This window comes from Staurois parvus, unplaced genomic scaffold, assembly GCF_062004578.1.
Source record: "Staurois parvus isolate SC_StPar_1 unplaced genomic scaffold, SC_StPar_1.0 ptg002686l, whole genome shotgun sequence".
In the NCBI taxonomy this organism is placed as follows: Eukaryota; Metazoa; Chordata; class Amphibia; order Anura; family Ranidae; genus Staurois; species Staurois parvus.
In genome coordinates this window covers 24,381-50,145 of record NW_028320482.1, presented here as the reverse complement: position 1 = coordinate 50,145, position 25,765 = coordinate 24,381, and the positions used below count along the sequence as shown (strand labels likewise).

The 25,765-nt window shown below is 48.3% G+C and overlaps 2 long non-coding RNA genes across 2 annotated transcripts; both read right to left on the bottom strand.

Annotated features, from left to right (window-relative positions):
- Positions 1-8,521: 8,521 nt before the first annotated feature.
- LOC149429863 (uncharacterized) lies at positions 8,522-8,897 on the bottom strand (the record flags this gene model as incomplete). Its single annotated transcript, XR_016310089.1, has 2 exons — positions 8,522-8,707; positions 8,796-8,897. It is a non-coding gene; the product is annotated as an uncharacterized LOC149429863 (long non-coding RNA).
- Positions 8,898-9,918: 1,021 nt separating this feature from the next.
- LOC149429862 (uncharacterized) lies at positions 9,919-24,171 on the bottom strand. Its single transcript, XR_016310076.1, has 3 exons — positions 24,113-24,171; positions 17,500-17,592; positions 9,919-10,040 (listed from the first exon to the last, which is right to left on the bottom strand). It is a non-coding gene; the product is annotated as an uncharacterized LOC149429862 (long non-coding RNA).
- Positions 24,172-25,765: the final 1,594 nt, after the last annotated feature.

Here is a 25,765-nt window from a genome sequence, read left to right as displayed (position 1 = left end):
TGTTCTTCTGGAAGGTTCTCCTCTCTCCACAGAGAATAGCTGGAGTTCTTTCAGAGTGACCATTGGGTTCTTGGTTACCTTCTTGGCTAAGGCCCTTCTCCCTCGATCGCTCATTTTGGCCGGGCGGCCCGCTCTAGGAAGATGCCTGGTGGTTCCAAACCTCTTCCATTTATGGATGATGGAGGCCACTGTGCTCATTGGGACCTTCAATGCTGCGGAAATGTTTCTGTACCCTTCCCCAGATCTGTGCCTTGATACAATCCTGTCTCGGAGGTCTACGGACAATGCCTTGGACTTCATGGCTTGGTTTGTGGTCTGACATGCACTGTTACCTGTGGGACCTTATATAGACAGGTTTATGCCTTTCCTAATCATGTCCAATCACCTGAATGTCCCCCAGATGGACTCCAATCAAGTTGTGGAAACATCTCAAGGATGATCAGTGGGAACAGGATGCACCAGACCTCAATTTTGAGTGTCATGCAAAGGCTGGGAATACTTATGTACATGGGGTTTTTTTATTTTTTTTTTATTTTTAATAAATTGCAAAGATTTCAAAATGAACTTCTTTCATGTTGTCATTATGGGGTATTGTTTGTAGAATGTGGAGGGAAAAAATGTATTTAATCCATTTTGGAATAAGGCTGTAACATAACAAAATGCGGCAAAAGTGAAGCGCTGGGAATACTTTCTGGATGCACTGTAGTTGTATATAAAATGCACTTTTTATCTTTCAAAAAGTGTTTCCCAGTGCTAAACCTTTCATCCAATTTCTAAATTGCTGTGTTTGTAAATTTCAAAAGCCAGTGTAAAGGAATAGTAGTGGTAAAAAAAAAAGCACTTGTGGGTTTAACTAATATTTTTTGTATAATTCTCTTTAAAGGGGGCATGTCAGGGGGGTGTCCTATGCCTACATACATTTGCTAATAGGTGTCCCTCATTCCCATCCTAATAAGATGGGAGGTATGGTTTCGGGTATTGGAAGCATTTTCACAAGCACTCGGTATTGGCACCGATACTGGTATCATCCCTACCCGAGACTATACATACCTGTAAGATTTATAATTTAAACAAACTGCTGTCCATATTTTCCAAGACTTGGTAAATGTATCACAATTCAATGAATTTAACACCAATAAATACTCAGAAGTATAATTTTGATGGACTAAAGCGATCCCTTCAGAAAGGTTTGGGGCCAGTATGGACTTCCAGTTTCTAAGAATAATAGAATGTACCCCTAACAGTATATGTGTGACAATGGAGTGGAACATATGCAGATAGTTATCAATACCAACGTTGAAAAGGGCTAAAGCTGGGTGAGAGGGTGTTAAAATGTAGATATTATTTGAGAGATTTGTCTCCAAAAACTGGGGCACTCCCAGAGGATGTGAAGCAGGTGTCCTACTTGGTCACAATGACTTCAGCACATGGAGGAGCAGGCACTGGTAGTTTTAGGCACATTAGAGGACATTGGAAGGCACATGTAGGAATGAGTTTAAGCAGAGCATCCATGGAGAAGATGTATGTACCAAACAGCAAACAAACATGGTGAAAACAACCAAAAACATTTAGCAGCAACAGAGCTATACTAAAAAACGTACCCAATGGTAGGTCCGAGTGTAGGAAATACTGCAATGGTAACTGGAGGAAACAAAGGAAGGTGTTCATCACTCTTATATGGCTGGAGAATTGAGAGGTTGTCTTGAGTGGTGGTGATCAGGAGTCTCCATTAGCATGTTGTTTGGAGGAGCGTTTATGGGATGCTACTTGCCATTCCTTGCAAGGATTTCAAGATAAGGCAGAGGATACCAGGAGTATTCCCCATTGACGGAGAGCCTGCAGACCTTCTTCAAAAGTAGATACTAAATGGTGGTTCCTTTTGGAGTGATGGTAAGCCTATCTGGGTATTTCTACCGGTGCTCAATTTCATGATTCTTAAAGGCCTTCATAACCATGGCTAGGTTTTGACGGGATTGAAGGGTATGGTGAGACAGGTCTGGTAGTAGTTGTAGCATGGAGTACTGTTGCTGATGTTGCTCTGTGTGGCAATAAGCTGCCAAAATGTTCTCCTTCGCATTATAATAATGTGCCCGCAGGGCTTCTGAGGGCAGGAAAGAAGATTTAGGCACCTGGTGGATCCTGTCAATAGTGAGTTAGTTGGCAGAGAGTGATGGAACCGGGGGGGAATAAATCATGACCGCAACTGAAGGGCTTCTAAAGACTCTGGAACGCCTCTTATCTTGGTTATTTCTCATGGATCGGTCTGCCACTTTAGCCTTAAGCCATGTGATTTCCCGTGCCTGGGCTGTGTGGGCATCCACTAATATACTGAAAGAAGTGGAGTATTCACCCATAGTGTTTTCCACATGATCTAATCTGTCACCCAATTCTTGGATATACAGAAAATAAGGTGCATGGAGCTTGGTTAAAGGGAATACCCTGTTAAGGTATCTAGTGAAAGGAAGTCCAATGTTAATGTTTAAGAAAAGTCCATCCATTTGGCAGGCTGTGTGAAGAGCAGAAGCTGGCTCCAAGATCATGCAGAGAAAAAAAAAGAAAGACACAGTGCCTCTAAGTGTAGACAATTTATTAAACAGAGGTTAGGCCACTCACAAAATCAGGGTACAGGCTCATCTCATAGGTAGGTGACAGGATCGCCAAGGTGTCCGGGTGAGCGCTATGGTATGGCAGATGTTAGGCGGTGTGGAACAGGGAAGCTGGTGGGCTCCTCTATTCCAGGGAGTCGATGATGGAGTGCACTGTGGAACATGTTATGAAGTCACCAGAGTAGTAACGCGTTTCTGAGCATGCACGAGGTCTGATACGGACATACGTGCTCTTTTTCAAGCTGCAGTCCGAGCAGACTAGGCTGGGTTCTTAAAGAATAAGGGGGCGGGGTTAGCAAAATGAGCGTGTTACTAAATGGCGCAGAGGACCAATGGCTGTAATTACATGGAATAAAAATGTGAGTAGGTTGGATCAACCACTAAAAAAGTGTAAGCATGGTCAATAACGGGAGTTATAGAATGGTAGCTATTACCAAATCTTCATTCAAACTGCCAGGGGACAAGGTGTCAAGTGTGTAGATCTAGAGTCTCACCTTGACAGAGCCTGTGAAACGATTATTCCATGCCATCCAACATCTGCCACACCACAGCACTCATCCAGACACCTTGGCGATCCTGTCACCTACCTGAGATGAGCCTGGACCTTGATTTTAAAATGTGAGTGGCCTAACCTCTGTTTTACGATGATTAAATTAGAGGTGCTGTGTCTCTCTACACAATTCTTGGACCTCTGCTTTGAACTGGTGCATGCACGGCCCTATATCAGAATGCAGGGATGCCCTCAAGATCAGCATCTCCTTCAGCATTGTACCAAAGACAGGTTACCCCAAAGTAGGAAATTCATCTATTGGAGCAGAGGACTTAGAAGCCATCCCAGCATTAGAGGCCTGTGATGCACTTACCTCCATGCAGGGATTGGGCTCCGGCACTGGGTTCCAGCACTGCTTAGACTTCACGGGGTCCTGGTGGAAGGTGTAGAGACACCAGAGGATGTTCCACTTCATGAGGCACTCGTCATCTGGCTGTTCCAAGGATGTGTGCAGCTCTGCGGCTTGCTGGGATCAGCGCTATCCTGTCAACTGGAATGGCTCTCTCGTCATTTTGTTCTAGCCCAGACTATACTGTCGGGAAGAAACCCAACAGTTTCCGGGGCTGTGGCTATTCCCTCCAGCGCCTGGGTATGCTGCGGGGATCGAGGAGGCTGATGAGGCCGGTGGGAGCTCTGCTGTTAGTAGTGGAGGCTCCGATGCAGGTGAATCTCCCCAATGGCTGAGTGGAGCACGAGGCTTAGACATCCACCCTTGAGCGCAGTCGCTACACCTCCAAATTCTGGATATATTTAAATTAACAAATTGATTTCCTACAATGGCCAGCTCCACCTAGTGGCCGCAATGTGGTATTTTTCATCAAATACCTTCATTTGTAAAAGTAAAAATAGACAATACAGCATTATGGCCAGTAGATGGAGCCAAAGATCACAGGAAATCACTGTATGAAATAAAATACTGCCAAAATCTGTCACAGCTGGGTGAATACTAGTCACAATTCATCTAATTTTTTTTTTTTTAAATAGACCTCATCCACACTGGGCATAAAAATGCTGCTTATAGAGGCTCTTAGCATTTTTTTTTCTTTCGCCATTTTTCTATTTACATGCATATTTGCTGAGGAGTGTTAGGAGCGTGATCCACATCAAATGATATTTAGGCGTGTTCAGCGGTTTCAAATGTACATTGATTATAGCTAAAAATGAGTGAAGGGGAAAATTTAGCAAAAAAAAACAACTATGAAAGCAAATGCTCATAAACTCTTGTGAAATTGGAGCCACTATGAACGTTTTTCTGCCATTTTTTCAGCTGCCTAGTGTGCATGGATCCTAGGTGTTTGTGAAATCTCCCACCACAAAATGTACTCAGCCAATGAAAGGTGATAACTCCATTTTTATTCTTCTCCTGCTATCAATGGCCAACCCGATCCCACACTTCATCCATGTCTTTGAGGACCTCTGATCTTCTTATGAACTGTTTCTTCCAAGATCAGCCATGGAGTATATCTGAGGTCTATATCAGGGTGTGCTTCTTCCCCACATGAGAGCTGGGATGTCCAGCAACATTCATCTAGAAGACATTTCCCACACTCAAGGCACTAATACACCTCCAGGGTTGTGTGGGACCCCTGATGTACAGGAAGACAGGACTTCAGTGAGGAACATTTACCTCACTCAGGACAGGGAAGAGGCTTCTCCCCCGTGTGAGATCGCCGATGCCTGCAAAGATTGGACTTCTCTGAAAAACATTTCCCGCACTCAGGACAGGAATACGGCTTTTCCCCAGTGTGCAATCTCTGATGTGTGATAAGTTTTGATTTTTGTACAAAACATTTCCCACACACAGGACAGGAGAACGGCTTCTCCCCCGTGTGCAATGTCTGATGTCTGAAAAGATTGGTCTTCCTTGAAAAACATTTCCCGCATTCAGGACAGGAAAACGGCTTTTCCCCCGTGTGAGATCTCTGATGTATGACAAGTTCTGATTTTTGTACAAAACATTTATCGCAGTCAGAACAGGAATACGGCTTCTCCCCCGTGTGCAATGTCTGATGTCGGTGAAGGTTGGACTTCATGGAAAAACTTTTCCCACACTGAGGACAGGAAAATGGCTTCTCACCTGTGTGCAATCTCTGATGTGTGTAAAGATGTGATGTCTGTGAAAAACTTTTCCCACACTCAGGACAAGAATATGGCTTCTCGCCTGTATGCAATCTCCGATGTCTGAGATAAAAGGACTTGTCTGAAAAACATTTCCCACACTCAGAGCAGGAGTATGGCATCTCCCCCGTGTGTAATTTCTGATGTTTGTAAAGTTTGGATTTCTCTGAAAAACATTTCCCGCACTCAGGGCAGGAATACGGCTTCTCACCCTTGTGCAATCTATGATGTCTGTAAAAACTAGATGTCCTTGAAAAAAATTTCCCACACTCAGAACAGGAATGTGGCTTCTCTTCTATGTGAGATTTTCTATGTATGTAAAGATGTGACTTATCCAAAAAGAATTTCCCACACTCAGGACAGGAATATTGATTCTCACCTATGTGCAATCTTTCATGGGCACAAAGACTCGATTTCTCAGAAAAACTCTTCCCGCATTCAGCACAGGAGAAGCTCTTCCCTGTTGGAAGGCTGGCCCGGTCCCGCACAGTGTGAGGTTCCTCAGGATACGAGGAATCCGATGGTCCATCTACACTGGGTGGTGCCGGATGGACATTGGAGCGAGCCGGGTTTTCTCCTGGACTATACTGTGTGATGTCCTCATCTTCTACTTTCCAGTCTGGAGACAAAGTGAGACAATCCTCAGAGGTTTTCCTCATCTCCCGGCCATGGACTAAAATACAAAGACAAAGAGGATTACTAGACAGGAGCTGATTGGTTCCCCCAAACCAGGACTCCGCCCACATCAGGCAGCTTGGTCTCTGAGGAGCTTACAATTCCACCCTCAAGGGAACTAGGAAATGGCTCCTCTGATCTCCTACCAGGTCATTTCTTTATTCATGGACCTTAGTCAGAGAGTGAGGAAACAACCAGAACTGTCTTTTATAGGAGGGACAGTGATGAGGGGATTATAGGACGAGGGTCCCCACCCCCTCTATCACTCATCACCATCTTCCCAACACAAGAAGTACTGCACTTCCTTATTTAGTCCATGATTTAGTCAGGAAGAACAGCGGGGCTGAGCTCCACCAGAGGTCAGAGAGTGAGGATGGGGGGAGAACAACCAAGATGAAGACTGGACTGATCCTGAAGACCACCATCATTGGGGTATTGACTCCTCCCTCATTATCACTTTCTGTTTAAGGGTCCAAATGGTTGAACATTTTATTTCATTATTATCGGCAAATACAAGTATACAGACATATCCCTCCACCCAGCACAGTGAGCAGATAATAAAGCAAGTAACCCTGGGAGAATTCCTCCATTAGAGATCTTGCTAATCCTGGGCATGGGGCAGAAGACCCAAAGCACATGCATCAGTTGTCTAGATTGAGCAATGCCTATGATGAAAATCAACATTTTGCTGCCAGCTGAACCCCAGAACCTCCATAAATCCAGTCTAGATACATTATTATTATTATTATTACATCAAGTTTATATAGCGCCAAAGGGTTTGCTCAGCGCTGTACAATAGGGGGGACAATACATGGCACAGTACAACAATAACAAACAACGTACGAGGGGTAAGAGGGCCCTACTCTTTCGAGCTTACAATCTAGGAGGGGGGGGGTAGTGGAACAATAGGAAGTGGCTGAGGGGAATGAGGGGTGGGAGGAAAGAGGGAGAATGGCCGTTAGGTGAGGGTGGGGTAGGCTTCCCTGAAGAGATGGGTTTTGAGGGAGCGCCTGAATGTGAAGAGGGAAGGCGACAGTCTGATGGATTGGGGCAGCGAGTTCCAGAGGATGGGGGAGGACCTGGAGAAGTCCTGCAGTCGTGCATGGGAGGAGGAGACCAGGGAGCAAGATAGAAGGAGGTCCAGTGAGGAGCGAAGGGTACGGGTAGGGTGGTACTTGGGGATCAGGTTGGTGAGGTAGTTAGGGGCAGTGTTGTGAATGGCTTTGTAGGTCAGGGTTAGAAGTTTAAATTTGATGCGTTGGGCAATCGGGAGCCAGTGGAGGGAGAGGCAGAGGGGGGTGGCAGAGGTGGAGCGGGTGGTGAGGTGGATGAGTCTAGCCGCTGAGTTCAGGATGGTCTGGAGTGGGGAGAGCCTGCACTGGGGTAGGCCGGTGAGAAGAGAATTACAGTAGTCAAGGCGTGAGATGATGAGGGAGTGTACTAGAAGTTTGGTGGTGTCAGGGGTGAGGAAGGTACGTATCTTGGCAATGTTGCGAAGATGGAGCCTGCATGTGTTTGTGAGTGATTTGACATGCGGTTGGAAGGAGAGGTTCGAGTCAAGAATGACGCCAAGGACTTTGGCTTGCGGGGCGGGAGTGATAGTGGAGTTGTTGGTGATGATGGATAGGATGGGGGGGGGGTGTGGGCAGGGGGAAAGACGAGGAGCTCGGTTTTGGAGAGGTTGAGCTTGAGGAAATGTAGCGACATCCAGTCTGAGATGTCATTTAGGAGGTGAGTGATGCGGGCGGAGATAGTGGGGGTGAGGAGAGGGGTGGAGAGGTAGATTTGGGTGTCGTCAGCGTAGAGGTGATAGTTGAAGCCGTGGGAGTGTATGAGTTTGCCCAGGGAGGAGGTGTAGATGGAGAAGAGAAGGGGTCCAAGGACAGAGCCTTGGGGGACCCCAACAGAGAGGGGGAGGGAGGGGGAGGTGGCACCATTGTAGGTGACACTGAAGGAGCATCGAGATGGGTAGGATGAGACCCAAGAGAGAGCGGTATCTCTGATGCCAAGGAAGAGTAGTTTATTAAGGAGGAGGGGGTGGTCAACTGTGTCAAAGGCTGCAGAGAGGTCCAGGAGATACATAAATTGTGTCTGCAGCACAGAGAAGGAAGATTATCCGAGAGAAATCCAGGAATCCAGGAATACAGGACGGGGAACACAGCTCAGGAAAGTGACCAGGGGATTACAGGCTGATATCACCCAGTCCCTGCCCTACTCTGGACCAATCAGTGAGCAGTATGGGTGGAGGAATGGATTTAGTGTTCATGACCCACCTGTGCTGATCTCTGTAGGAGTGTCCTCCTCTATAAATGTCCCCGTTATTCCATCCTCCTCCATAGACTGCTGATCATCCCTCACATACGCCTCTTCTTCTTCTGATTTAACCTCAACTTTTATCAGATCTTCACCCTAAACCAAGATAATAGGAGAAAATATCATCTATAAAATGTAAGTTTTATTATGGTAACATTACAAAAATAATCCATACATTGTCTTCTTGAGTTTATGTTCTAGACTTTCCATCCCACCAACCTTGTAATGTTGAGGGATGGTGTGACCTTCCTGTGTGGAATCACAGAGGACGGGGACATCTCTCTGGTGGGTTCCTGTAGCTAAATGACTCCACTGTGGTGTCCTGGTACAGATCTTTGTGTTCTTTTAGAAGCTCTGACTCCTCCATCCCCCCATCCTCATCATCCTCCTCTTCTTCTTTTATCACTTCTTTAACTTCAACTTTAGGATCTCTCAGGTTTCCACTCTGAATATATAATAAAATGACATCAATGGTAACAATGCAGATAATGTACAGATCCTAATGATACTATCAGTGATTGTTCTTCATCTACCTGATGGTGAGGGATGGTGTGACCTTCCTGTGTGGAATCCCGGGAATACAGAGGACGGGGACATCTCTCTGGTGGGTTCCCATGACTGGATCCATCTGTAGGAAACACACACACTGACTGAATCCATTGTTTCTATGTGTTTATCAGATGATGGGGGATCTAGGTGGATCCTCCGTACTGCTCTCTCCTTTACAATAAAGTCTCCTCTTACCCGGTGATGTGAGGGGCGGCTGATTGTCCATCATGACGTCCTTGTAGAGATCCTTGTGTCCTTCTAAATACTCCCACTCCTCCATGGAGAAATAGACAGTGACACCCTGACACCTTATAGGAACCTGACACACACAATGATACAGTCACCATCCAGACACATCCCTTGTCTGTTACTGGAGAATGTCCCAGAATTCCCGGCACCGCTCACCTCTCCTGTCAGCAGCTCCATCATCTTCTTGGTGACTTCTAGAATCTTCTGCATGTTGTGTCTCTCAGGTTTTAGGGAGTCACATGGAGGCACTGTGATGGTCATATGATCACTTGACTTCAGAAGAGGAAATCTCTGTATTGAGGAACCAATAGGAATATCATGTTAGACTCCCAGAATCCTCCTCACCTCTCCTGTCAGGTCTGTGTTTTATTAATAGAGATAAGAGTGATGTCATGTGACCTCCCAGAATCCTCCTCACCTCTCCGGTCAGGTCTGTGTGTTATTAATAGAGATGAGTGATGTCATGTGACCTCCCAGAATCCTCCTCACCTCTCCGGTCAGGTCTGTGTGTTATTAATAGAGATGAGTGATGTCATGTGACCTCCCAGAATCCTCCTCACCTCTCCGGTCAGGTCTGTGTTTTATTAATAGAGATGAGAGTGATGTCATGTGACCTCCCAGAATCCTCCTCACCTCTCCGGTCAGGTCTGTGTTTTATTAATAGAGATGAGAGTGATGTCATGTGACCTCCCAGAATCCTCCTCACCTCTCCGGTCAGGTCTGTGTTTATTAATAGAGATAAGAGTGATGTCATGTGACCTCCCAGAATCCTCCTCACCTCTCCGGTCAGGTCTGTGTTTTATTAATAGAGATAAGAGTGATGTCATGTGACCTCCCAGAATCCTCCTCACCTCTCCGGTCAGCAGGTAGATGATCTCCAGGGTGAGGTTTAGTATCTTCTCAGTCATGTGACTCCGGTCTTCCTCCATCCTCATTGGTGCCATCATGTGATCTATACAGGTCTCCTTGTAGATGGATAACTTTGGGAAATTAAAGTAAGAATGATTTGGTTGCACAATTATTGGATGTGAGGGGGGGATAGGAGGGTTGCTGGACATTTAAGAACTACTGTCCCCATGGGAACACATTCAGTCTGGACTGTTTAGTGTTTGCTACACTTTCTAGGTCCCAGGACTGTTGGTCTGTCAGATCAGAAATTCCCTTTTCTCTGTTGGGTTTGTTTGGTCTCTGAACTGATGAGTTTTAGATCTGCAGACAAGGAATGATAAATATGATTCTTCCTTTGACTAGTGTGCTCTGAGGCAGTGCTGTGAGGTCAGTGTAGTGTCTTGATTTGTTTTGTACAGTTCTTTTTGAGTCTGTGGAAATGTCCTTTGGGTATATTTTTTTTCCAAAGAGGGTGGTGGCAACTCATATAATGGAGATATGAGTAGTCACCAATGGGTTTACAAACATTTTTTGGGATAATACGATCTTCCTCATGTGCTAATTCTAAATAAAAAAAGGTTTGGGTTTATAAAATAACTAAAACTGAGCCTCAGGTTGTTACAGAATGTCACTGTCCCAGCTGAGGAGCACATCATCAGTATATCAATATCATCTGGGACGGTGACGAAGTTCGATCCTGTCAAACAGAGCAAACTTATACTCCATTATGCAGCACTAAATAAGAAATGCAAAATTATTGAAGATACAAATGACAAAACGTCCATAAAATGTAGGTAACTGCCACCCAGTGCGTGAAATGATAAATAAATTGATGGCCCTCTTCCCCAATATCGTGTGGATGGAATCACCACGTGTATCTCCAGTAATCAAAAGGCTTACCAGAAGCCCTGTGACCCTCATGAGAGAAATCAACAAAAGCTTTCATAGACGCCCCCCCACCCTCTCCATCACGATCAACAATGCCACCATCAGTCCCACTCCGCAAACCAAAGTCCTAGGTGTTACTCTAGGCTCAGACCTGTCCTTCCAACCCCATGTCCAATCGTTGGCAAACTCATGCAGGCTCCACCTCCGCAACAGCTCCAAAATACGTTCGTTCCTAACCCCAGACACTACTAAACTACTCGTTCACTCCCTCATTATCTCACGTCTGGACTACTGCAACTCCCTTCTCACCGGCCTTCCTCATCGCAGACTATCCCCGCTTCAGTCTATCCTGAACTCAGTGGCCAGACTCATCCACCTCACCAACCGCTCCGCTTCTGCCACCCCCCTCTGTCATTCCCTCCACTGGCTCCCGATTGCCTAACGCATTAAATTCAAACTACTAACACTGACATACAAAGCTATTCATAATACTGCCCCAAACTACCTCACCGACCTGATACCCAAATACCACCCAACCCGTACTCTTCACTGCTCACAAGACCTCCTACTTTCTAGCTCCCTGGTCTCCACCTCCCACGCCCGACTGCAGGACTTCTCCAGGACTTCCCCCATTCTCTGGAACTCACTACCCCAATCCATCAGACTGTCACCTACCCTACTCACCTTTAGGCACACCCTGAAAACCCATCTCTTCAGGGAACCCTGCCCCACCCTCACCTAGCAGCCGATCTTCTCCACTCCTCCTACCACTCCATCCCCCACAGCCACTTCCTCCTGTACCACTATCCCCTCCCTCCTAGATTGTAAGCTCAAAAGAGCAGGGCCCTCGAACCCCTCGTGTATTGTATTGTTACTGTATTGTCTCATGTTCTGTCCCCCACTATAATGTACAGCGCTGAGCAAACCTTTTGGTGCTATATAAATACTGTATAATAATAATAATAATAGACTGAGGCACCAGCCGCCAACCGATCATCAGCACACAAAAATCTTGTCACCAGCTCTTCCTCCCGTAAATGGGTTACAATGACATAACACTTATGTAAGGGAGAGAAGAGAGGGCTCCAATCAGGGCAGTCTTTATTATTGATTTGACCCTGGGCAAACATTTTCTTGGGCCCCTCCACCCCCCTCCCTTGGCTCACATGGAATTTCACTCTCAACTTGATCTAAGACATAAAATAAATAGCAGCTAGACTCAAAATCAGAATAAAACAATATAATCAGTGAGCGCTTAGTAATAGTATAGCAGCTAAAAGGACGAAAAAGGTAACCAGAATAAAACCTCATAGGATACTTAAAAAGAAAGTGCACCGCTAAAATAAATGCAGATTAATACTTCCAATCCATAAACCAGCTGAACATATGATCGAACATAAAATCACAATATGTTAAAATAAATGTATAAAATATGGTGACAGTCTGTGATAAGTGATGGATACAGGTGACTTCAACGTTCCAGGTGGCGAGGTGATAGAATAGCTAAAATACGCACTCACCAGATGCATATCTTTATATACACATATAATCAATAACCAGAGGTCCCCCTCAGGGATGGGATGGATGAGCTGAACCGCTTATAATGGACTCTCCCACTTTTGGTATTGGTCTGGTCAGTAGTCATCTCTCTTGGGATAGCCCCGAGTACCACCGTGGAAGCCTCTCAGATATAGAGCCGGGTGGGTCGCCCTGGACCTGGTGTTCTTCTCTAGTAGTGGTGGGCTGATGTCAGCAATATAGGAATATCTCCTGTGCCATGGAACGTGGGCTCTGGGGATGAATTGTTGGCTCTCAGGGGAGTCGACACAAATAATAGCCCATAGTGTAGTAATTTTGATAAACATTCATGTATTAATCCACGTGGGTAAATAATAAAGTGATAAAATCAAAGTATTTGAGTAAATAAAAAGTACACTGACCGTACAGTATTGTAAAGGAGGCCACCGGACCTATAACAGGAGCCGGTGGCTGGACGTCACGGCGTTATCGCCCCTTGGATGTGTTTCGAGCAATTGCACTTCCTCAGCAAGGGATAGCCATTTATCATTTACTCACGTGGATTAATAAATTAATTTTTATCAAAATTACTACACTATGGGCTATTATTTGTGTTGACTCCCCTGAGAGCAACAATTCATCCCCAGAGCCCACGCTCCATGGCACAGTAGATATTCCTATATTGCTGACATCAGCCCACCACTACTAGAGAACGCCAAATCCAGGGCGACCCACCCGGCTCTATATCTGAGAGGCTTCCACGGTGGTACTCGGGGCTATCCCAAGAGAGACGACTACTGACCAGACCAATACCAAGAGGGGGAGAGTCCGTTATAAGCGGTTCAGCTCATCCATCCCTAAGGGGGACCTCTGGTTATTGATTATATGCGTATAAAAGATACGCATCTGGTGAGTGCGTATTTTAGCTATTCTATCACCTCGCCACCTGGAACGTTGAAGTCACTAACATCTCCTGTAACCATCACCTATCACAGACTGTCACAATTTTATACACTTATTTTAACATATTGTGATTTTATGTTCGATCATATGTTCAGCTGGTTTATGGATTGGAAGTATTAATCTGCATTTATTTTAGCGCTGTACTTTCTTTTTAAGTAGACTCAAAATCAGTTTACTGCAGATCAGGCAGTGATTGTGATTACTTGCCAGGGCTTACAGCACATCATTACAGCTCAAGGACTGGTTGCTAGAGGTTACAACACATTTCTGCTTGTTGATTGGTTGCTAGAGGTTACAACATATCATTTCTGCTTGTCGATTGGTTGCTAGAGGTTACTGCACATCATTAATGCTCACCCATTGGTTGCTAGGGCTGCTGGGGGATCATTGACAGTGCTGGGGGGAGGAATGGGATGTGTGACAGTGCAGGGGGGTGGGATCACCTGTCAGTCAATGTCCACTTGGTTTCTCTTGCCTGCATGCGCAGGGGGGTGAGAGAGAGGGGGGAGTGAGAAAGAGGAGTGAGAGAAGGGGGTGATAGAGAGGGGGGTTCAGAGAGAGAGTGGATGAGAGAGAGGGACTGGAGTGAGAGAAGGGGGAGAGAGAGAGGTGGAGTGAGAGAGAGTGGTGAGAAAAAAGGGTGATAGAGAGGGGGGTTGAGAGAGAGGGACTGTGGTGAGAGAGAGGGGGAGTGAGCAAGATAGAGGGGGAGTGAGAAAGTGAGAAGGGTTGTGAGAGAGAGAGAGAGAAGGAGGGGGTGAGAGAGAGAGAAGGAGGGGGTGTGAGAGAAAGGAGGGAGGTAGAGAGACAGAGGGGGTGGGGGGTGGCAGAGAGGGGGAGTGAGAAAGAGAGGGGGGATGAGAGAGGAGTGGGGGAGAGAGAGGGGGATGGGTGACAAAGGTGGGGTGAGAGAGGGGAAGTGAGAAAGAGAGAGGGATGAGAGATACAGGGGGAGTGATAAAGAGAGAGGGGTGAGAGATAGAGGGGGTGTGAGAGAAGGGAGAGAGCGAGGGGTGACAGAAAGGGGAAGTGAGAAAGAGAGAGGGGTGAGAGAAGGGGGATAGAGAGGGAGGTTGAGAGAGAGGGGGTGAGAAAGAGAGAGAGAGGGGGTGAGAGAGAGGGAGTGAGAAAGAGAGAAGGGGTGTGTGAGAGAGAAAGGGTGTGAGAGAAGGAGAAGGAGGAGGTGCGAGAGAAAGGAAGGAGGTAGGGAGAGAGAGGGGGTGGCAGAGAGGGGGAGTGAGAAAGAGAAAGGGGTGAGAGGGGGGATGGGAGGGTGAGAGAGGGGGTATGAGAGAAGAGTGGGGGAGAGAAAGGAGGGTGAGAAAGAGAGGGGTAAGAGAAGGGGGATGAGAGAGAAGACGGTGATAGAGAGGGGGGTTGAGAGAGAGTGGGGTGAGAGGGGGAGTGAGAAAGAGAGAAGGGGTATGTGAGAGAGAGAGAGAGGAGGAGGGGGGGGGGGTGAGGGAGGAGGGGGGGTGAGAGAGGAGTGGGGGAGAGAGAGGGGGATGGGTGACAAAGGTGGTGTGAGAGAGGGGAAGTGAGAAAGAGAGAGGGATTAGATACAGGGGGAGTGAGAAAGAGAGAGGGATTAGATACAGGGGGTGTGAAAAAGAGAGAGGGGTGGGAGATAGAGGGGTTGTGAGAGGGGGAGTGTGAAAGAAGGGAGAGAGAGAGGGGTGTTGGGGTGACAGAAATGGGAAGTGAGAAAGAGAAAAGGGGGATGAGAGAGAAGGGGGATAGAGAGGGGGGTTGAGAGAGAGGGAGTGGGGTGAGAGAGAGGGGGTTTGAAAGAGAGAGGGGGAGTGAGAAAGAGAGAAGGGGGTGTGAGAGAGAGAGGGGGTGGGAGAAAGAGAAGGGGTGTGGGAAAGAGAGAAAGGGTGTGAGAGAAAGAGAATAGGAGAAGGAGGGGGTGTGAGAGAAAGGAGGGCGGTAGGGAGAGACAGGGGGTGGGGGTGGCAGAGAGGGGGAGTGGGAAAGAGAGAGGGGTGAGAGGGGAGATGGGGGGGGTGAGAGAAGAGTGGGGGAGAGAAAGGGGGGTGAGAAAGAGAGGGGTAAGAGAAGGGGGGTGAGAGAGGACGGTGATAGAGAGGGGGTTGAGAGAGAGTGGGGTGAGAGGGGGAGTGAGAAAGAGAGAAGGGGAGTGTGAGAGAGAGGAGAGAGAGGAGGGAGGTAGAGAGTGGGTGGGGGGTGACAGAGAGGAGTGAGAAAGAGAGAGGGGTCAGAGAGGGATGGGGGTGAGAGAGGAGTGTGGGAAAGAGAGGGGGATGGGTGAGAAAGGTGGAGTGAGAGATAGAAGGGGTGAGAGAAAGGAGGGAGGGTGAGAGAAGGGGGTTGAGAGAGAGAAGGGGGTTGAGAGAGAGAGGGGGGATATGAGAGAGAGAGGGGGGATGAAAGAGAGCGAGTGAGTGGGGTGAGAGAGAGGGTTGTGAGAAAGAGAGAAGGGGTGTGAGAGAGAGAGAGAGAAAGGGAGAAGGAGGGAGTGTGAGAGAAAGGAGGGAGGTAGGGAGAGAGAGAGGGTGGGGAGTGGCAGAGAGGGGGAGTGAGAAAGAGGGGGGATGAAATAAAGGGAGTGGGGGAGAGAGAGGTGGGGTGAGAGAGAGGGGTGTGAGAGGAGGGAGGGAAAGAGAGGGGTGTCGGGGTGACAGAAAGGGGGAGTGAGAGAGAGGGGGGATAAGAAAGAGATGGGTAAGAGAAGAGGGATGAGAGAGAAGGACAATGAGAGAGAGGGGGGTGAGAGAGGGGGGAGAGTGAGAGGGGGAGAGTGAGGGGGATGGGAGAGTGAGAGGGGGAGAGTGAGAGGGATGGGAGAGAGAGGTGGAGTGAGAGAGGGGGGGGTGAGAAAGAGCGAGGGGTGTGAGAAAAAGGAGAGAGAGGGGGTGACAGAGAGGGGTAGTGAGAAAGAGAGGGGGGTGGGAGAGACAGGTGGGGTGGGAGAGAGGGGGAGTGATAAAGAGAGAGCTAGAAGGGGTGAGAGGGGGGTGTGAGAGATACAAAAGGAAGGAAAGAGAGAGAGGGGTGTTGGGGTGACAGAAAGGGGTAGTGAGAAAGAGAGAGGGGGGATGAAAAAGAGGGGGGTGAGAGAAGGGGGTGATAGAAAGGGGGAGTGGGGTGAGAGAGGGGGATGGGAGAGAGATGGGAAAGAGAGGTGGGGTGAGAGAGAAACAGAGAAGGGGGAGTGAGAAAGAGAGAGAGAGAGAGAAAGGAGAGAGGGAGAGGGGTGTGGGGGTGAGAGGGAGAAGGGGTGAGAGAGAGGGGTGGGGGTGAGAGGGAGAAGGGATGAGAGAGAGAGGGAGTGGGGTGGCTGAGAGAGGGTGAGGGAGAGAGGGAGGTGTGAGACAGAAAGGGGGGTGAGAGACCCCTAGCCCTGCCCCTGTCTGCAGTCCCTAATGTATGTGGGTAGGTGAGTGTGATACCTAGTACTTACCTCCTACCCAACCTCATCCTCTGTACAGGACCCCTTGTCAGCATGTCCTCCAGTTGGTGTCGGAGTTGGGAGCGGAGAGGAGGTTGAATAAGGAGTCCAGTCTTTGGGAGGTGCTGGGGATGCTGCGCCTGCTGCTGCTTGCCTCAAGCAGGGAGGCAGTGAAGGTCTTCTCCCTCCTGGGCTCTTGGTCCTAGCCACTCTTGTGCTGCTAGCCTTCCCTGTGGCCTCTGTCTCCGGGGCCCACCTGAATGCCTTGTGGAGCAAGTCGCTATCGTCCTGCCTGCACCCTGAGAAAGCCGCTGTCGGCACCAGATTAAGCCGCCCTGCTTCCTGCCACCATCGGACTCTCCAGGACAAGGGGCTCAAGGAGCAGCTGCCTTGGGCCCCACAATAATGACTGGGCCCAGGGCAGCTGCCCCTTTTGCCCCACGTTAAAGTCGGCCCTGGCTCCAACAGTGCAAATCCAATAAAACATTTATTGAGAAGAAGGTAAAAAATTCACTGAAACATCTTGAACAGTACCTTTAGCTCCTAACGTCCCGTTTAAAATGGCCCGTACATTAAACAATTTGTATTGCACCTAGCAAATGTGGGAAACCTATTAGGAGGAGCATGGATAGTAGACCTTTTTTCGACAATAGGGTCAGAATTTGCATGTCAGTTTGTCCATCATGGCCAGTCAGTCTTTGAGGAATAGAACTGGGAGAGTCTATAATATTAGACAGTTCATAAATGGGTTAAATGAAGGAAATCCATACCTATATGTAATCTTTGTGTTCTGTCCTCGCTACACGTTTCCCTGTGTGAAACTCTCCTATATCTGTTTTATTAACAAAACGGGCTGGGTGAAACTATTAAAAAGAAAAACAGATGACAAATACATACAATCAATGTAAGAACATACAGAAAACACAATGAATAGTTATACAATAGATGGCGATACGAGATTCTCCCAAGCGATGCTGCCTTTAGGGAATGCAAAATGATGCTTGTTTTAGTCCAACAGGTGCTCTGATAGCTGGCTCCTTCTCTCCCAATTTCTAAGATGGAGTCTGAGCTCCCAAGATGCATCTCTTTCCTTTCCTCTCAGAATTATGGGAATTTGTATTAAGTCTTATCTAAACAGTCTCTAGTTTCTGTAAAACAGATTATTTATTACCCACGCCACCTAGCAGTCAAATTTGATATTGCAGGCAGGACGGGCATAACATATTTCCCTGCTGGAGGCAGAACACTTTGGTCTTTTTTTTTTTTTGGGGGGGGGGGCATTTTTATTTATTTATTATTTTTGTATAAAGTCTTTATGTGCAATATTATTCACACAACCAGACAATACGTTTAAAGCAGCTTTTAAAGTCAGTTGTTTTGCTCATTCATTTTATACATTTATATTGTCCTTTTAATTAAATAGCAGCCAGTTCACAATGGGTTAACAATAGTGGGTGGGTCCTGGTTGATCCAATTCCAGGTCTCGTATTCTAACTTCCCAGGCTGGTTATTGTCACATGACCTGATGAAGGGGTTAACTAGAGTTGTCACATGTCCGGTATTCACCCGGAAAAGTCCAGGATTTAAATCACGTGTCCAGGTTTTGGTCTGCCTGAAAATCAGACATATTATTCAGACCGGACTGTGGCTCCCTAATATAGCTGGAGAGAGGATCAGGTGTTCTCCTCCCTCCAGCCTGCAGGCAGCGATAGAGAGCCAGTACTGAGACTGAGAGCTCACCTCAGTCTCAGCGTGGGACTGCTAAACTATGGAGAGTTTGTCCTCCTAACTCTCACTTCTTACTTATCACATGACTGAAGACAGGAAGGAGGAGCTGCCTTCTTTGCAGAGTGATCTGTGAGCACAGAGGGAAAGGGGGGGACAGCTCTAACGTGTGAGAGGGATACCTGGGGATGGGACACCTGATCTAAGGAGGAACTGTTATATGTGCAGGAACACTGATGGGGACAACAAATGTAAGGAGGCACTCTACCAGGGACACCTGATGGAAGGGGAGACTCTGATGGGTACACCTGATGGAAGGGGGACTCTGATGGGTACACCAGATGGAAGGGGGCACTCTGATGGGGACATCAGTTGTAAGGGGGCACTCTGATGGGGACACCAGATGGAAGGGGGCACTCTGATGGGGACACCAGATGGAAGGGGGCACTCTGATGGGGACACCAGATGGAAGGGGGCACTCTGATGGGGACACCAGATGGAAGGGGGACTCTGATGGGGACATGAGATGGAAGGGGGCACTCTGATGGGGACACCTGATGTAAGGGGGCACTCTGATGGGGACACCTGATGTAAGGGGGCACTCTGAGGGGGACACCTGATGTAAGGGGGCACTCTGAAGGGGACACCAGATGTAAGGGGGCACTCTGAAGGGGACACCAGATGTAAGGGGGATTCTGAAGGGGACATCTGATGTAGGGAGGTACTCTGATGGGGATTCCTGATGTAAGGAGGCACCCTGATGGGGACACCTAATATAAGGGGGTACTCTAATGGGGACACCTGATGTAAGGAGAGTCTCTAATGGGGACACCTGATGTAAGGAGGCACTGATGGGGACACCTGATGTAAGGAGAGACACTAATGGGGACACCTGATGTAATGAGAGACTCTAATGGGGACACCTGATGTAATGAGAGACTCTAATGGGGACACCTGATGTAAGGAGAGACTCTAATGGGGACACATGATGTAAGGAGAGACTCTAATGGGGACACCTGATGTAAGGAGGCACTGATAAGGACACCCAATGTAAGGGGGACTCTGATGGGGACACCTAAAGTTTCTTTTACTTGAAATCTGGATATGATTAGCCTACTTTTATGTTATATTTGGGAGCAATTCGGACCTTGGCTGGAAAAGAATATTTAGCAGCTAGGCCTCCTTGAATTGTAATTCATTACCCATGCACTAGGGGGATATTTTTGCGTTGCATTAAATCTTAATGGCACAACCACACACCTTGCTTTTGCGTTCATTCACCTGCAGCAACAAGTATGGTAACAAAATACCGTGCGTTTTGGTGCAGCACCATTTTTAAAAAGGTTTACAGGTTTTACATCTATTTGTACTACATTTTGTTTTTCATTTGTTTTGTATACAAAAAAAAAATGTGCCACACGCTGCTAAAATGTTTGGGTTTGGCTTAAAGAAAGGGTGACAACCCTAGGGTTAACCCTTGAAACGTAGTCATGGGAACCAGCTGTCGTTGTTAGATCATTTCAATTGTCTGCGATCCATGGCTGTAAGACTGCCCATATTCCTTCCGACAATTCCGTGTAACATCTCCCCTAGCCCTGTTGCTACATCTGGTGGAACAGCGATGCATCCTTTCCACCCTTCCAGTGGAATTCCACCAGCGCATGACATCACATCCGGTTTGACCATGCGTGTCACTTCTGATTTGCAGGTGTGTGTATACAGGGACCCCGGCGTCCACCGGATCCTCCTTTTATTATTAATATACAGGATTTATATAGCCCCAACTGTTTACGCAGCTTAAGGGAAGACAGTACAATTACAATACAAATGAATACAGGAGGGTTCAAAGGGCCCTGGTCCTCAGAGCTTACAATCTAAGAGGGAGGGTCGAGAGATACAAAAGGTAATAACTGTGGGGGATGGGCTGATGGACACAATACATGTACAGTTGTTAGGCGGGGGTAGGGTAGGCCTCTCCGAAGAGATGAGTTTTTAGGGATTGTCTAAAAGTGGACAGAGATGGAGATAGTCGGACACATTGGGGGAGGGAGTTCCAGAGGATGGGAGCGGCTCTGAGAAATCCTGGAGGTGAGCATGGGAGGAGGTGACAAGGGAAATAGAGAGCAGGAGGTCTTGGGAGGAATGATTTGGTTGGTATTTAGAGACCCTGGTTAATGATGTAAGTAGGGGCTGAATAGTGGATGGTTTTATAAGTTGCTGTATCTTGAATTTTATTTGTTGGGTGAGTGGGAGCCAGTGGAGGGACTGGCAAAGAGGGTTGGAGGACACTAAGTCGAGGTCAGTGGAGGGACTGGCAAAGAGGGTTGGAGGACACTAAGTCGAGGTCAGTGGAGGGATTGGCAAAGAGGGTTGGAGGACACTAAGTCGAGGTCAGTGGAGGGATTGGCAAAGAGGGTTGGAGGACACTAAGTCGAGGTCAGTGGAGGGATTGGCAAAGAGGGGTGAAGGACAATGGGTGGAGGGATTGGCAAAGAGTGGTGGAGGACACTGAGTGGAGGTCAGTGGAGGGATTGGCAAAGAAGAGTGGAGGACACTGGAGGTCAGTGGAGGGATTGCCAAAGATGTGGAGGTCAGTGGAGGGATTCGCAAAGAGGGGTGAAGGACACTGGGTGGAGGGATTGGCAAAGAGTGGTGGAGGACACTGAGTGTAGGTCAGTGGAGGGATTGGCAAAGAAGGGTGGAGGACACTGAGTGGAGGTCAGTGGAGGGATTGGCAAAGAGGGGTGGAGGACACAGTGGAGATTAGTGGAGGGATTGGCAAAGAGGGGTGGAGGACACTGAGTGGAGGTCAGTGGAGGGATTGGCAAAGAGGGGTGGAGGACAGTGAGTGGAGGTCAGTGGAGGGACTGGCAAAGAGGGGTGGAGGTCACTGAGTGGAGGTCAATGGAGGGATTGGCAAAGAGGGGTGGATGACACTGAGTGGAGGTCAGTGGAGGGATTGGCAACGAGGGGTGGAAGACACTGAGTGGAGGTCAGTGGAGGGATTGGCAGAGAGGGGTGGAGGACACTGAATGAAGGCCAGTGGAGGGATTAGCAAAGAGGGGTGGACGACACTGAGTGGAGGTCAGTGGAGGGATTGGCAAAGAAGAGTGGAGGACACTGGAGGTCAGTGGAGGGATTGCCAAAGATGTGGAGGTCAGTGGAGGGATTTGCAGAGGGGTGAAGGACACTGGGTGGAGGTCAGTGGAGGGATTGGCAAAGAGTGGTGGAGGACACTGAGTGTAGGTCAGTGGAGGGATTGGCAAAGAAGGGTGGAGGACACTGAGTGGAGGTCAGTGGAGGGATTGGCAAAGAGGGGTGGAGGACACAGTGGAGATTAGTGGAGGGATTGGCAAAGAGGGGTGGAGGACACTGAGTGGAGGTCAGTGGAGGGATTGGCAAAGAGGGGTGGAGGACACTGAGTGGAGGTCAGTGGAGGGACTGGCAAAGAGGGGTGGAGGTCACTGAGTGGAGGTCAGTGGAGGGATTGGCAAAGAGGGGTGGATGACACTGAGTGGAGGTCAGTGGAGGGATTGGCAAAGAGGGGTGGAAGACACTGAGTGGAGGTCAGTGGAGGGATTGGCAGAGAGGGGTGGAGGACACTGAATGAAGGCCAGTGGAGGGATTAGCAAAGAGGGGTGGACGACACTGAGTGGAGGTCAGTGGAGGGATTGGCAGAGAGGGGTGGAGGACACTGAATGAAGGCCAGTGGAGGGATTAGCAAAGAGGGGTGGACGACACTGAGTGGAGGTCAGTGGGGGGATTGGCAAAGAGGGGTGGAAGATACTAAGTGGAGGTCAGTGGAGGGATTGGCAAAGAGGGGTGGAAGACACTGAATGGAGGTTAGTGGAGGGATTGGCAAAGAGGGGTGGAGGCCACTGAGTGGAGGTCAGTAGAGGGACTGGCAAAGAGGGGTGGAGGACACTGAGTGGAGGTCAGTAGAGGGACTGGCAAAGAGGGGTGGAGGTCAGTGGAGGGACTGGCAAAAAGGGGTGGAGGACACTGAGTAAAGGTCAGTGGAGGGACTGGCAAAGAGGGGTGGAGGACACTACGATTGGTAAGGTGGATGAACCTAGCAGCAGTATTCATGATGGACTGGAGGGAGGATAGCCTATGCAAAGGTAAGCCAGTGAGGGGGGAGTTGCAGTAGTCATGGTGGGAGATGACCAGGAAGTGAGAAGCTTTGTGGTGTCATTGGTTAGGAAGGGGCGTATCTTGGAGATGTTACGGAGGTTGAGGCAGCAAGCTTTGGACAGCGATTGGATGTGGGGCAGAAAGGATAGTTCAGAGTCCAGGATTACACCTAGCACCCTGGTATGTGGGGACGGGTTGATTTTTGAGCTGTTGATTTTGACAGAGAAGTCAGTGGAAGAGGCACGTGGGGGAGGAAATATTATGAGCTCAGTTTTGGATAGATTGATTTTCAGGAAGTTGTGTGTTATCTAGAGCAGTAGAGATGTGTTCTTTGTAGTCACCAATCATGCTTCTCTGGCAATCCAATGGATGTGTCTGGGTTTAGCAGTTGCCAGGAGAACTTCCCTGACTGCTTTGAGCCAAATGTAAAGTTTGGTGGAGGGGGGATTATGGTGTGGGGTTGTTTTTCAGGGGTTGGGCTTGGCCCCCTAGTTCCAGTGAAGGGAATTCTTAAAGCGTTAGCATACCAAGACATTTTGGACAATTTCATGCTGCGAACTTTGTGGGAAGAGTTTGGGGATGGCCCCTTCCTGTTCCAACATGACTGCTCACCAGTGCACAAAGCAAGGTCCATAAAGACATGGAGGAGCCAGTGTGGGGTGGAGGAACTTGACTGGCCTGCACAGAGTCCTGACCTCAACCCCATAGAACACCTTTGGGATGAATTAGAGTGGAGACTGTGAGCCAGGCCTCCTCCCCCGACATCAGTGCCTGACCTGACAAATGTGCTTCTGGAAGAATGGTCCAACCTTCCCATAGACACCCTCCTAAACCTTGTGGACGGCCTTCCCAGAAGAGTTGAAGCTGTTCTAGCTGCAAAGGGCGGGGCCAACTCAATATTGAACCCTACGGACTAAGACTGGGGGGCCATTAAAGGTCATGTGGGTGGAAAGGCAGGCCGACCAATACTTTTGGCAATATATTGTACTTCCTTCAGAACCCTCAGTATTTTCCTCCCTCTGACACCAATGATGGAACATGTTCTTCATGGCCGGCTGGGGAATGTTTTCTTCCTCCTGACCAGCAATGTAAGGGGCTCTATGCTCCATACTCCTGACCCCGGCACTCCATCATTGTGTTGGCTGCATAGTGTAATGATTGCCCATTGGCTGCCTGTGTAGTGTCATCATTGCCCTTTGTAGGCCATGTATGGTCAGGATGGTCCTTGTCTTCTCTATTTATTGTCAGTGCTGTTTGTTTAGAGGACCATATTACTAGAATTTATCTCCACAATGAGGAGAATGTTCCGGCCCCGGAAGTGGGGGAATGTTCTGCCCCTGAAGGGGTTCATCTGGGTTCCCACACTATATATGTGTGTATCATCATCTGCTGGAGATAAAAGACGTCACAGTGACTATGGAGGAAGAGGACGGACGTGACTATGGAGGAAGAGGACGGACATGACTACAAAGGAAGAGGACAGGGAGGGTTACTGGTTGTAAATAGGAAATAACATCTTATTACCTCCTCTGCTGCCACTTCCACCAACGTCTCCTCTCTACTTCCTCCCCACTCACCTCTCACCCGAAACTTCCTGTCTGTACCTGACATCACTTCCTGTTTGTATTCCATAGAGACCTCCTATCTGGGTAGAAGTGAGATCCCCACCTTGTGGAGCTCAGAGGAACTGCAGCACAGAGAAGCGTCTGGTAGTGTGACCCCGGCCTTGTGCTGGGTGTGTATGGACTGTAGATCCTTATAGAGGGGTCACCTCCACTCCCACCAAGGGGGACAGAAATATATGACTGCCTAGTCCAGCCTTTCTCAGCCAGGGGTCCTCCAAAGGTTTCTAGGGGTTCCTTCAGCAATGAACAATTTCTGTCTCTCAGTAACAACTGACATCAATGATCTGTAAGGGGGGCAGTCTTCTCATTGATGATGATGTAAGAATATCCTCCTCCCACTGACCACTGATTGGCCTATTAGTCACCAATGTAACGGATCACTACACTGACCGCTGATATAAGGGGTCCTTCTCCCATTGGTCACCAATGTAAGGGGCCACTACACTGACCACTGATATAAGGGGGTCCTTCTCCCATTGGTCACCAATGTAAGGGACCACTACACTGACCACTGATATAAGGGGGTCCTTCTCCCATTGGTCACCAATGTAAGAGGCCACTACACTGACCACTGATATAAGGGGGTCCTTCTCCCATTGGTCACCAATGTAAGGGGCCACTACACTGACCACTGATATAAGGAGGTCCTTCAACCATTGGTCACCAATGTAAGGGGCCACTACACTGACCACTGATATAAGGGGGTCCTTCTCCCATTGGTCACCAATGTAAGGGACCACTACACTGACCACTGATATAAGGGGTCCTTCTCCCATTGGTCACCAATGTAAGGGGCCACTACACTGACCACTGATATAAGGGGGTCCTTCTCCCATTGGTCACCAATGTAAGGGACCACTACACTGACCACTGATATAAGGGGGTCCTTCTCCCATTGGTCACCAATGTAAGAGGCCACTACACTGACCACTGATATAAGGGGGTCCTTCTCCCATTGGTCACCAATGTAAGGGGCCACTACACTGACCACTGATATAAGGGGGTCCTTCTCCCATTGGTCACCAATGTAAGAGGCCACTACACTGACCACTGATATAAGGGGGTCCTTCTCCCATTGGTCACCAATGTAAGGGACCACCACACTGACCACTGATATAAGGGAGTCCTTCTCCCATTGGTCACCAAGGATGCAGCAAGGTACCGGTTCTATCATTACGGCATTCAGGGACATTTACAGATGGGACTATGGTTGATCCTTTTTTCCCCCTAGTGCTCAGTACTGGGACAACTACCTCACTTCCTGTTAGCAGAGTGGATCCAGTTCTGACAGGAGAGGATTCTGGGACTTGTAGTCCTATAGCCATTACATCCTGTATTCCTGAGTGCTGATTGATCCACAACTACCAGAAAGCTGGCGAATGCAAGGGATTCGTTGAAAGCAGATCTATTCTACAGCAAGGAACTGGCTCCCTGTTGGTGCGGGATTCAGAGCTGGACACAGAGGGACTTTCGATCTCCTCCATAGACAGATTGCTGGCCACTACTACTACTACTACTACGGGACTCTTGTTCCATTGTGGTTTTGAAGTCG